General features: G+C 43.8%; 1 protein-coding gene across 8 annotated transcripts in view; it reads left to right on the top strand.

Annotated features, from left to right (window-relative positions):
• The first annotated feature begins 6,928 nt into the window (after positions 1–6,928).
• Positions 6,929–12,911, top strand: part of MTMR3 (myotubularin related protein 3) — a 150,725-nt gene continuing 144,742 nt past the window's right edge. For 5 of the 8 annotated variants that reach the window (XM_047827192.1, XM_047827195.1, XM_047827194.1 and 2 more), the window contains exon 1: positions 8,743–8,957. The gene's annotated coding sequence lies outside the window, so the exon portion shown is untranslated. Of the gene's footprint in view, positions 7,016–8,741; positions 8,958–9,177; positions 9,313–12,911 lie in introns of those variants that run through there. The other 3 variants (XM_047827191.1, XM_047827196.1, XM_047827190.1) reach the window with 3 other exon arrangements.

The following is a 12,911-nucleotide window of genomic DNA, read 5'->3' as shown; positions in this document are numbered from 1 at the left end:
AACTCTCAGGGGTTGGAGAAATGTGTACCTTTGGACCTTGGATTTAAATGAGCCAGCAAATCCCTGCTAATTCTCTTCCCTTGCTGGGTTCTGTCTGCTTCATATTTAGCAAAGGAGAAAACCAGCCTGTGTCATCCATGATTTATGCCCTGCTGTTTGCTCTCTCCCCCTAGAACATTAAACACCCTGAGGAGAGGGGGAAGAAGAGGTAATCTCAGGATGCCTGGCTGCCAGACCAGTGGCTGGAGCAGGCTCTCTGCTCTGGAGGGAAAAGGGAGGAAGTTGAAATGAGAAGAAAAAAAAAAAAAAAAAGGAAAGGAAAGGAAAGAGAAGAAAAGAAAAAGAAAATAAAAAAAAAAGAGAAAAAGACCCATGGGGCTTCCACATAAAAGGAACAAGGGAGTCTCTGTTTGCTCCAACCTCTGCAAAACCATTGGCCCCTATGCCGAGAGACCTGGGTGCTTGCTTTACTTGTTTACTGAGTGCTTCTCCTGTCTCTGGGTCTCAGTTTCCCCAGCTCGTGCAAGTTCTGGATGTCATGAACTCCCCACAACCTTGGGGACCTGGAGCTAGTTAGTAGAGTCACCTTGCATGGAGTGTAGTGAAGTGGTTAACCATGGACCCCAGCTCCACCTTCCCACTGGCTGTGTGGCTCTGGGCAAGCTCCTTACTTCTCAGAGCCTCATCTGTGTGATGGGGTTAATGGTATGGACCTTCCTCATTGGGTTGCTGGGAACTAAAGCTCCTGGTGGTACTGGCATGGAGCCAGCACTTAACAAGAGTCAGTTATTTTTGGAGCTGTTGTTCCTTAGCTGGTCCCCAACCTTGGCCTTGGTGTCCCTCTACCTGAGTTCCCTGGTTGGGGCCTGGCTGGTACGGGCAGGGCATCCTTGCCAGCCCTTGGAAACTCTGGGCAGAAGGGAGGAGGAGCTATTTTCAGTGGATTCTGGTTCTATTTGTGGCTGCAAATTGGCCCAGGCTGCAGGGAAGCTTTGGGTAGAGCAAGCTGGGCACTGAGAGGGGTGTGTTGTCTCAAATGGGAGAGGGTGGAGAGAGGGGAGGGAGGAGAAAGGGAGGGGAAATGGAGAGAAGAAGGGAAAGCCTCCCTTTCCCTCTCATAGTCTACACCCTCCCCATTCCTTTCTATCCTCTTCTTGCCAGTTTCATCTTCTCTGCCTTCCCTAGGGGAATTCATAAGTGTGGGGGGTGGGGGACTGACCTTTCAAGGTGGATTTAGTTAGTAACACTAAGCAATCCATCAATCCAGTTAACACACTGTTACCAACCAACGGCATTGATTTTTCTCAAGCTGAAGTGGGATTTGTATCTCCTAGTGGAATTTCCGGGATATTTGTTAAGGCGTGAGTGGTATCTAAACCACCAAATGCCTATATCATTTATCAAAGTGTAGAGGAAACATTCTCATTTTCCCACTGGACCCCCTCCCCTGCACCCACATGGCCAAGAAGGTGGTTTAACTTCTTAACCTCTCTGGGCTTCAGTTTCTCCATTTATGAAATTGGTGGGGGTCATGCCAGAGAGACACATTTAGAGTCTTTTCCAGCTGCAGTTCTGTGATTCTCTGATGCAATAGCCAAACAAGGTGAAGCTGGATCCTTTAATCAGAGGATGGTTGGTAGGACTGGGAGGCTCCAGAGAGGATGACATCCCACCCTGTCATTTTCTGGATGAGAAAACTGAGGCCCTGAGGGTGGAGTCGGGTCAGTGAGTCAGTGGCTCAGCTGGGTCAGGAATCCAGGCTTCCCACCTCCTTCTGTGACAGGTACCTCTGTCACAGACTATCAGGTACCTCTCCCTGGGAGGAGGATGGGAAGTTCATCTACTGAGCGCTACTGCACATGTGTTCACTCATTACCTTGGCAATAATTCATTTTCCAGATGAAATTACCCATATAGTAAGTTATGGTGGCAAGTTTGTCTAATTAAAAAAATCACTATTTGAATGTTTCTCAAAGTCCAATCATTTGGGTACTATCCTTATGAATTTTTGACACAATCAGCTGTGTACTCATGTTCACCTTTGTTAAAAAACAAAATTCAACCAAGTAAATTTGAAGATCTGATTGGCCTTATTAAGCAATTCATGAATTGGGTCGCATCCCCTCTAGCAAGTAGAGAGGTGCTCAGAGGAGCTGTACAAAATAGGTTTTTATGGGAAGGAGTGTGGGCTTAGGAAGTTACTAGCAAAAGAAACGATTGCTTGGCCAGAACATTGTCTTTTGGGGGGAAGGGAATGCAGGGTTTCTATTAAGCAGATTATTTCATTAGTGCTGATCCCGACATTTCAGATTGACTTCTAAAAGATCACATTCCTGGGGCACCTGGTTGGCTCAGTCCGTGGACTTTGTGACTCTTGATCTCTGGGTCATGGATTTGAGCACCACCTTGGGCGTAGAGTTTACTTAAAAAAAGGAAAAAAGTCACATTCCTGTTCAATCTTGGTTTTGGCACCAAAAAAACCAAAACACAAAACAAAAAATAAATAAAAGGTCGTATTCCTGGGAGAGGCTGAAACTGTTAATTAAGTCTTGGTTTTCTGTTGAGAGGTGCAAGTGACTTCATTCTGGGCTTGTTTCTTTTTTTAATACTTCATATTTTTCCTTAAATCAGTTCATCATTTTATATAAATAAATTTAGTCTCATCCTAAGCAATGATACCTGTGAGAGCTGAATTTGGTTTCTTATATTTTACCAAATATATATTAAATAGCTATTTAAACAAAAAAAATCCAAGTATGGAATGCCTTTGCAATTGAGAATTTCCAATGAATACTCTATTCTAGTGGTTTTCAAACTTGTTAGTTTCTTTACAATTATTGAAAATCCTGGGGTGCCTGGGTGGTTCAAATGGGTTAAGCACCTGACTCTTGATTTTGGCTCAGGGCATGATCTCGCAGTTTGTGAGTTCAAGCTCCATGTGGGGGACTGCGGAGCCTGCTTGGGATTCTCTCTCTCCCTCTCTATCTCTCTGCCCCTCTCCTGCTCGTGCTCTCTCTCTCTCAAAATAAATGCATAAACATTTAAAAAAAAAACTAAAAAAAACCCCTAAAATTATTGAAGATCCTAAAGAGATTTTGTTTACGTAGGTTATGCCAATTGATATTTATCTTGTTAGGAATGAAAACTGACAAAATATAAAATTATTTATTAATTTATAAAAATAGCATAATTTAGGGGTGCCTAGCTGGCTCAATTGGCAGAGCTTGTGGCTCGTGATATTGGGGTCATGAATTTGAACCCCAAATTGGGTGTAGACCTACTTAAAACAATTTTTTTAATGAATAAAAAAAGTAGCATGATTAAAAAAACAATTTTGTAAACCCATGACATGTGAACACAAGTAACATATCTTTGTGAAAAATAACTATGTTTTCCAAAACAAAGAAATTTAGTGAGCATGGTGGCATTGTTTTATGCAGTTGCAGCTCTCATTAAAGCTTAACTTAATAAAAAAATTTTGCATTCTCATATTTGCTTCTGCATTCAATGTTTGGCAATTTGTTTTAGTTGAAATACATGAAGACAATCCAGCCTCATACAAAACAGATAACTGTGAATATTCTTTTTGTCATTACACTAAAACTTGACAAGCGGTAGTTTTTTTTTTCTTTTTCTTTTTTCTTAAAAAATATTTATTTATTTTTGAGAGAGAGAGAATCAGAGCGAGACTGGGGCAGAGAGAGGGGGAGACAGACACAGAAACTGAAGCAGGCTCCAGGCTCTGTGCTGACAGCTCAGAGCCCGATGCGGGGCTCGCACTCATGAACTGTGAGATCATGACCTGAGCCCAAGTCGGACGCTTAACCTACTCTTATTTTAGAGTTATGATCATGTTTTGGAATTGGATAAGGGTGGTAGTTGCACAACACTGTTATGAATGTTATGAAATGTCACAGAACTGGTCACTATTTAAATTTCTTTTTTCTTTTTAAAAGTAATCTCAGGGGCGCCTGGGTGGCTCAGTCAGTTAAGCGTCCGACTTCGGCTCAGGTCATGATCTCACGGTCAGTGAGTTTGAGCCCCGCGTGGGGCTCTGTGCTGACAGCTCGGAGCCTGGAGCCTGCTTCGGATTCTGTGTCTCCCTCTCTCTCTGACCCTCCCCCATTCATGCTCTGTCTCTCTCTGTCCCAAAAATAAATAAACGTTAAAAAAAATAAAAAAATAAATAAAATGGTCAATTTTATGTTATGTCAATTTTACTTCAATAAAAAAGTTAAAAAAAAAAAGTGCTTTAGGGGCTCCTGGGTGGCTCAGTCAGTTGAGTGTCCGACTTTGGCTCAGTTCATGATCTCATGTCATGAGTTCAAGCCCCACATTGGGCTCACTGCTGTCAGCTTGGAGCCTGCTTTGAATCCTCTGTCGTCCCCCCTTCTCTGCCCTATCCCATCCTCAAAAATAAACAAACATTAGGGTGTCTGGGTGGCTTAGTAGGTTAAGTGTCCGACTTGGGCTCAGGTCATGATCTCACAGCTCATGAGTTTGAGCCCCGCATTGGGCTCTGAGCTGTCAGCACAGAGCCTGGAGCCTGCTTCAGTTTCTGTGTCTCCCTCTCTCTCTGCCCCTCTCCTGCTTGCGATCTCTCTCTCTCTCTCTCTCAAATAAGGAAACATTAAAAAAACGTAAAAAAAATAAAGTGCTTCATGTGTAATTTTCATTTCATCACACAGAATATTAAAAAGACTTGTATCTGAATGTCTAGAGTTAATAAAATTAGATCTTTATGCTTCTTAAAAGATATTATTTTTTTAAAGATTTTATTTTTTAAATATATTTTTAAATTTATTTATTTTGAGAGAGAGATAAAATTAGATCTTTATTTATGCTTCTTAAAAGATATTATTTTTTTAAAGATTTTATTTTTTAAATATATTTTTAAATTTATTTATTTTGAGAGAGAGAGAGACAGTGAGAGTGGGGTAGGGCAGAGAGAGAGAGAATTCCAAGCAGGCTCCATGCTGTCAACATAGAGCTCAATGCAGGGCTCAAACTCATGAACTGTGAGATCATGACCTAAGTGAAAATCAAGAGTCTGACGCTTAACCAACTGAGCCACCCAAGTGCCCCTTAAGATTTCCTTTTTAATTAAAATCTACACCCAATATGGGGTAGAACTAACAACCTGGAGCTCAAGAGTCACATGCTGTACCCACTGAGCCAGCCAGGTGCCCCTCAAAGATATTCGTAAGTGAAATAATTATTTTATTTACTACCAGTGCATGTAAGTGAAGACTACAATGGCTCCTAACGCAGATGATACCACTGCCTTGATTTGTGCTCCCAATCTTACCACCAGTGCAAATGGCAACATGGTTTTAAAAAAAAGTAAATAATTTCTTATTATTAAAACAATTTTGAAAGTCTCAGGGCTTTGCAGAGACCTGTGAGCCACACTTTGTGGACCACCGCTCTTATGCTGAATTGTAGTTGAGCTGACTCATTCCAGCTATATGGTACTGTGTGGTGCCTGGAAAATCCTTGGAGATGTTGAATCACATAAATATGATTCTAGTTTCTAGCTGACCCTGGGTAAGTGGGTCCTTAAAATCTGAGATCCCCAGTTACCCCTGTCTGCTAGGTGGGTTGGGAGGCCAAGGAGATGCTGAAGAGTTGAATTTGGAGATAATCCACACAAAGAGAGCTCACTGAAATGGAAGTGACTTTTATCATTAAGCAGCAGGTTCTAGTATTGTAAAGGTTGCAGCTGGGCTAGGGGCTTAAGGGAGTCCTGCCTTTCATGGCGCTGCATGACCTCAGGAAGCCTATATCAATCAACCTTTCCATCTGTCTTAGGCTACTTCAAAGAGTCCCTGAACAGCTGGAAGAACATTTTCAGCTTTGAAGATAGCATGGGGGAAGGATGCTGAAAGGGTAGCAGGAGGAGGGGAAGAAGGTCAGGTGGGTAGAAGAGGGTGCCTCACTTGAGAAACAGGGCAGTGAGGAGCCCTCACTGAGCCTGGATTGAGTTTCTCTCTCTTTTCTTGACTTACTGCACAAAGTTTAGGGTTTTGTCTTTAGCCAAAGCCCAAGAGGAATCCCATCCACTGGTTTGGCTTTTCATAGGGTATAAAAAGTTTTCAAACTCATTACCTTAAAGAACCTTTACACATTTCTGTGAGGTGAGCAGAATAGTGATTATGATCCCATAGGGTCAATGAGGAAACTGAGGCATGGGAAAGGGAGATAAAGAACAAGTATGTGGAGGCACCAAGATTCAAATATACTTTAGACTCAAACCAGCTTTCTTTCCGTTGCCTTTTTTTTAAGGCCCTTCTCAAAGTGAGTTCTCAAGGCCACACAGCAGTTTTGTCTTTCTTATTTAAAGACCATTTACTGAGGTCTGCTTAAGGATAAGCAGGTGGGCAGCAGTGGGGATGACATGTAGAAGTTTAAAAGTATGCTCGCCTAATCAAATCGTCTGAGTTCAAATTCTGGCTTTTACACCTCCTCTTGTGTAAAATCAGGTAGAGTAACAATACCTGGCCATAGGGTTGTTAAGATTACATTAGATACACATGTAAAATGCTTACATAACGTCAGTACATCTTAAGGTGCAATCCTAACATAATAGCTAACATGCTATTATGAGACCAAGGACATGCAAATAGTGATTTCAGAGAAACTCCTTCCATGTCCTGTATACTAGTTGAGGCTTCAGTTCAAAATTACTTGGCTCAGGTTAAAAGGTAAATACGACGATATTCTGCCTAAAAAAGAAAACCAAGTGGCAGGCCAACAGGTACCTCTTTCCCTGTGGATTTCAGGGGAGCTGTGGGATTGGCTGAATCTTTGCCCCTAGCCACCTCATTGGAATCTAGCCAGCCTATGGGCGGGCTGTCCTGGAGTCAGGTGCTAGCTTTAGTCCAATCAGAGGCCACTCAACTATGGAACCCCATCCTTTAGCTTTTGCCTGAGTGAAGGCCTGGGTAGCAGGACACGAATCTATAGGAGAGGAACCTGATGGGAACCTTGTTTTATCAGACAACAGGAGAAACAGGTGGGAAATCTCTTTGTTATTCATCTATTCTATGTACTTACTATTTCCTCTCTCAATCCATAAAGGCTATAATCATATAACAGAAAGGGAAAATCAGGACAGTAAAATATAAGTAAAAGTGCAAAGTTGAGGGGCACTTTGGTGGCTCAATAGGTTGAGCCTCGGACTTCAGCTCAGGTCATGATCTCAGGGTTGGTGGGTTCCAGCCCCATGTTCGGCCCCATGAAGTGCAGAGCCTGCTTCAGATTCTCTGTCTCCCTTTGTCTCTTTGTCCCTCCCCCATTCATGCTCTCTTTCAAAAGTAAATAACATAAAAAAAAAAAAAAGAAAAGTGCAAAGTTGAGGCGGGAGAAAAAACCATGGTTAATATGTGGACCACAGTGGCCAACAGTAAGGGTAGCACTGACTTCAGAATTAGCCTTGGGCTTTTGGGAAGACAAGGTGAAAAGATGCACAATCAGCTGCATAACACTAATTATCAGAAAGGAAGCTTATCTGATTCTGTGGAAATACAGCAAAGCCTTTCCTAACTTTGAACTCTAATGTAATTTTTTACTTGGGATTTTATTTCAGGTGACGATGCATGAAGGGCAGGGCAGTAGAGTCCAGTGCCAGAGAGCATAATTTTTGCCATTTGGGTTTGAATTTTGCTTTAAGAGCATCTTATTCTGGGCTGTATTTTCTTCATTTCTAAAATGGAGATAATAGGAGCGCTTGGGTGGCTCAGTTAAGCCTCCGACTTCAGTTCAGGTCATGATCTTGCAGTTCATAGGTTCAAGAACACCCCCTCCCCCGCCCAGCTCAGAGCCTAGAGTCTGGTTCGGATTCTGTGTTTCACTCTCTCTCTCTCTCAAAAATAAACTTAAAAAAATAAAAAAAAATGGAGATAATAGTATCTACCTAGTAAAGCTGTGAAGATTCAATTAGATGAATTGTATAACTGAAATTAGCTGTTAAGAAATTGCCCAATTTTTGCCATGCTCAGTTCAGGTGTGGGGATAGAGTGATGAATAAAATAATTTTATTTTCAAGTAGATTTTACATTGGAATGGGATAGAAAGACCATAAACATGAAAGATGGATAAATAATTGCTGTGGAAGAAATATAACATGCAAACATAAATTTCATCTGACTAGTTCTCTTGGCTATTTTCCAGAAAAGTCAAGGGTATACCGTTGAAATGCAACTCTGAAGTTAATCTGTTAGGGCCTAAAATAATTCTGTTCTGGCTTGTAGAATTCTTCTGCAGGCTGTTGGGAATAGGGTACAATTTTTGTTTGAAAACTCATTTGTTCCAGCTGAGCTTCAGCTGAAGCAGTTTGAAATTGTTTTCGGAGTAGAGCCTTGAGCACACCATACTTACATGCATTATATTAAATTGGTTTTAGCTTCATCATAACTACAGGTGAAAAATACTACTATTCTATTTTATTGGTTAAGTAGAGTGAGGCTTTGTCTCTATCAGGGTTCTAAAGCAGGGAAAAGCTGTCTCCTCCAAATCTGTAGGACCACCATTGGTTTTCTTCTTTGCCTATTTCCCACCTGTTTCTAATTTCTTCACCTGGGCTCCTCCCCCCTCCCGTTGCGGAGGGCATTCAGCTCGCGTGCAGCCCCGCCTACCTCCCGGGGCGTGGCCATCGGTCCGGGCCCCGCCTTCGCCCAGCCCGCGAACGCCTGCCTTTTTTCCCTGACCGCGGATCGAGGGCCCGAGCGTGCGCGCGCGCCCCCGCTCGTGGCCCGGCTCGGCGTCAGGAGCGCGCTCTGTGTGGCCGCTGCCGCCATGTTGTTGTGGTTGTGAGAAGGCGGCGGCGGCAGCGAAGGAGCAGCCGGACGAAACGCTCCAGCGGCCCAGGCGCTGCCCCCCGCCGGCCCTGGCTGGGAGCCTAGTGGGGTGGCGGAGGAGGCCGTGCCGTGGCGGGCCTCGCCATGTCCTGCCGCCCGGTAAGAACGCTCCCCCCCCCCTCCTCCGGGGGTAAGGAGGGGCTGGAGGAGGGGCCGGCTTCGGCCCCGGCGCAGCGGCTGTCACCCTCTGAGGAGGCGGCGGCCCGTGGGGGGCTGGGGACGGCGTGCGTGGCCTGGGGAGGGGTGTCCTGGGCGGCGGCCGCGGCCGCCAGGGGGAGGCGTGGGGAGTGGGAGCGCAGTGGCCGGGCCCGGCTCGGCCCGACCCTCGGCGCGGGGGAGGCGGGGTCCCAGGCCCCGGCGGCCATCCCGGACTCGGTGCGGACGGGCCCATGGGTCTAGGCGTGTGAAATGCTACCCCGGGAGCGTCCGGGGAAGTGCTTGCGGACCCCGGGAGGTGAGTGTATGCCCCCCCCCCCCCTTCCCCCGGTTCCCGACCGGGTCTGTGGGAGTCCACTGTGGCGAGAGGCCGGAGGTCGGGGCCAGCGGAGCCCCTGAGGCGAGCGGTAAGGGCCCGGGACTTGTGGGAAGGAGGAGTGGCCGACTGTGCAGCAGGGCATCCTCCTGACCTGGTAGTACTTGGGTGGGAAGGATGGTTCGGAGGCGGTTGAGAGCTCAGGAAACACTGGGTCAGACAGCTCCGCGAAAGATTGTTATTTCTCAATTGGAAATTCTGTTGCTTCGGACCCCTGCGATAATATTGTTGCTTGTACTTTGGGCTGGAAAACTTAGTTCAAAATAATGGGTTGAATTTTATAGGTGCTTTAATAAACTTCTCTGGGGTCTGGTAATCTCGTCAGTGAGTTTTGCACTTGATCTATTGATGTTCAGGTGTGTCTTCACCAGCCTGAGGCCTAAATTCTTGATTGGTTTAATATCTTGACGTCCACTTTATCCGACGGAATCTAATTTTTCACAACAAAAAAACCGTGCATACTCTTCTAGTTGAGGTTCAACTTCGTTTTTCGTAATGTGGACGGTGATGCCATCCAAGGCTTGGGTTGAATTACACGAAATAATTTTTTACATTAAATATTTGTGATTTGTACTCGGAGAGGTGATAGGAACTTTATTCTTTCAGGTTAAAGGCTGTTTCTGTAGGGTCAGAGACCCAAGTAGGGTGCATTGGTGGCATGCAGAAAGTCTTGCCTACTATAGCCTGTAACTTCGGTGGGTCACAGAGCTTACAGAATGACAGTTTTGAGTAAACCCAGTACAGTATGTGATATTGAACTAAATTTGGAGAGTTCCCCAATTTTAAATGGGCTGCCTGTGAAGGCCTCTTTTAGCTCTAATTACCTCCCTTCTTTTCAGGTGACCCAGAGCAGTTCAAGTGACCAGCATAGTGGTACAGCCCTACTTGTAGTTAATAGCAAGCCATAGGAGAATCCATGTTTCTTAGCTTGTAGGCTAGGTTTTTTAGTTCAGTGGTTACCTAAACACGGTCATCAGAAATAGTTGATTCCTTAAATGTTGATTCCTAAGCTCCATGCAGGACCTGGTGAATAAAAATCTCTGGGTGGGGCATGAGAATCCATCCTTACAAAGCTCCATGAATGATTCTGGTCAGCCAGGCTTGTGAACCTGTGAAAGTCAGCTGTAGGTCACCTTTGGTATTCCAGAGCTTTTCCATTAATTAGGACTTCTGAGAGTGCTTTTAATTCTTTATAGAGCTTTAATTCTTATAGGGAAGAAGGGGAAGCCTGAGAAACCTAAATCTGAAAATTGAGCATCTCTTAAAATATAATGGATTTCGATAGGGGAATCAGATTTGTTGCCAGAAGTTAGTTGTGCAAGTCTTTGGGAACATACCTGATAAAATTAAGTGCTGCTTGACTGGAGGTGTATCTAGAGATGTATCAAAAGATCCATGGGGAAAAAAAGGAGAGTGAGAGGCAGTAAGTTTACTTCTGGCTCACAAAGGAGTTCATGGTATGTGCTTCCCAACATCTCAACATCATGGTTGCTCCTAAACCATCTGACTCAGGTTTCTAGTAAAGTGAGGGTAGGGTGGATGAGTTACCAGTCATTTGAGATGATGAGGGTTGTGCACCAGGAAGGTTTATTGTAGATTGTGAAAAGTTCTTGAAACTTGCCCCAGTCCATGAGGAGTGGTCAAGTCAGTTTTTAAAGTTTATTTTGAGAGAGAGAGTGTGAGCATGCATGGGGAAGGGCAGAGAGGGAGAGAGAGAATCTGAAGCAGGCTCAGCAGTGACAGCTCAGAGCCAGATACAGAGCCCGAACCCATGAACTGTGACATCATGATCTGAGCTGAAACCAAGAGTCGGACGCTTCACCGACCGAGCCACCCAGGTGCCCGGTAAAGTCAGTTTTTAATTCTTTTGTAGTTCTGATTAACACCTTCTGTGGTAAAAGTGGAATAGTGAATTACCCAAGAAATACTCATATTGCAGAGGGGGTGTGGTGAGGTTCTATTTAAGTTTGGAAGAATTGGCAGAAAATGTTGGTATAGTTATGTAGAGTAGTGAAGGAGTTTGGTAAATATCCTGTCAGGTCATAGACTAGTATTTTAGAGAAGTGTATCCAGTTGAGCAAAAGGCTCTTTCTGTTTTGTTTTCTTGGTGTCTTCAGTACCTAGCATAGTTCCTAGTGTATATTGTGCTTTCAGATATTTGTTGAGCAAATGAATAGTATTTAAGATGGGGAAAAAAAAGTTATGGTGGTTGATAACATGAGTTATTAAAAACTACGTGATACCTTGTATTGGCTTAAAGAGCCAGGTTTGAGCTCATGTGGTTTGGAACTTTGCAATTCCTTCAAGAGGTTCTGTATTCTAGGGGCTCCTGGCTAGCTTAGTTGGTAGAGCATGCAACTCTTGATCTCAGGGCTGTAAGTTCGAGCCCCACATTGGGTATAGAGATTACTTAAAATCTTTACAAAACAGAAGCTTCCCCCTCCTTCCCTTTTTAAGACTGTCATTGTATACTACCCTGTCCCCCAGTTTTTGGGTCTTAAATGTGTCTTTTTTAGGTTTAGTAGCCCTTTTTAGTGACATTCTATTGGATGCAGAAGCATTTAGGATAACAGGAAGCTGTAGATTGACAGATTCTGTGTCATTAATTGACTGTGGGACTGCTGTTAGGAGTGTCTCTTCTCTGGATCTCTGTTTTCTCATCTATATGATTAAAGGCCTATACTTGTTGATCTCAAGTAGTTTCCTCAGCCAGATTCTGCAAGTCTTTTTATTAAAAAAAAAATTTTTTTTTAACGTTTATTTATTATTGAGAGACAGAGAGAGACAGCATGAGAATGGGAGAGGCAGAGAAAGAGGGAGACACAGAATCTGAAGCAGGCTCCAGGCTCTGAGCTGTCTGCACAGAGCCTGACATGGGGCTCGAACTCACAAACTGCGAGATCATGACCTGAGCCGAAGTTGGGCACTTAACCGACAGCCATCCAGGAGCCCCTTTTTCTTTATTTCTTTTAAAAGAAATACTATGGACAGCTCTTTCTGCCCGTGGGTCCTGTCCTTGTACTTTAGTAAAATCACCTTTTTGTACCAAAAAACAAAAACACATATTTTTTAAGTAAGCTCTACACTCAGCATGGTGCCTGAACTTGTGACCCCCAAGATCAACAGTTGCATGCTTTAACAGGTGTCCTTCTACAAATCTTTAATAATTTGTAATTATGTTACTTGGTATTCATCTTACATAGGCAGGTGAACTTTTTTAATTAAAAAAAAAACTAAGCCCAGCATCGGGCTCTGTGCTGACAGCTTAGAGCCTGGAGCCTGCTTCGAATTCTGTGTCTCCCTCTCTGCTCCTCCCCCGCTCATGCTCTGTCTCTCTCTCTCCTTCAAAAACAAATAAAAACATGAAAAAAAAAAAACTTGAACGTTTTTGGGTTTTATTTTTAGCTTATAGATTGTGGACATTGTCCTAAAGTGTTCTGAAAATTGAGCGCATGTTGCAAGTATTACGCAGAAACAACATGCTTATGCTGTTGTAATTCACTTAGTGTTGAAATCAAAAT

Source organism: Prionailurus viverrinus, chromosome D3 (genome assembly GCF_022837055.1).
Source record: "Prionailurus viverrinus isolate Anna chromosome D3, UM_Priviv_1.0, whole genome shotgun sequence".
In the NCBI taxonomy this organism is placed as follows: domain Eukaryota; kingdom Metazoa; phylum Chordata; class Mammalia; order Carnivora; family Felidae; genus Prionailurus; species Prionailurus viverrinus.
This window is presented reverse-complemented; position numbering and strand designations above follow the sequence as displayed.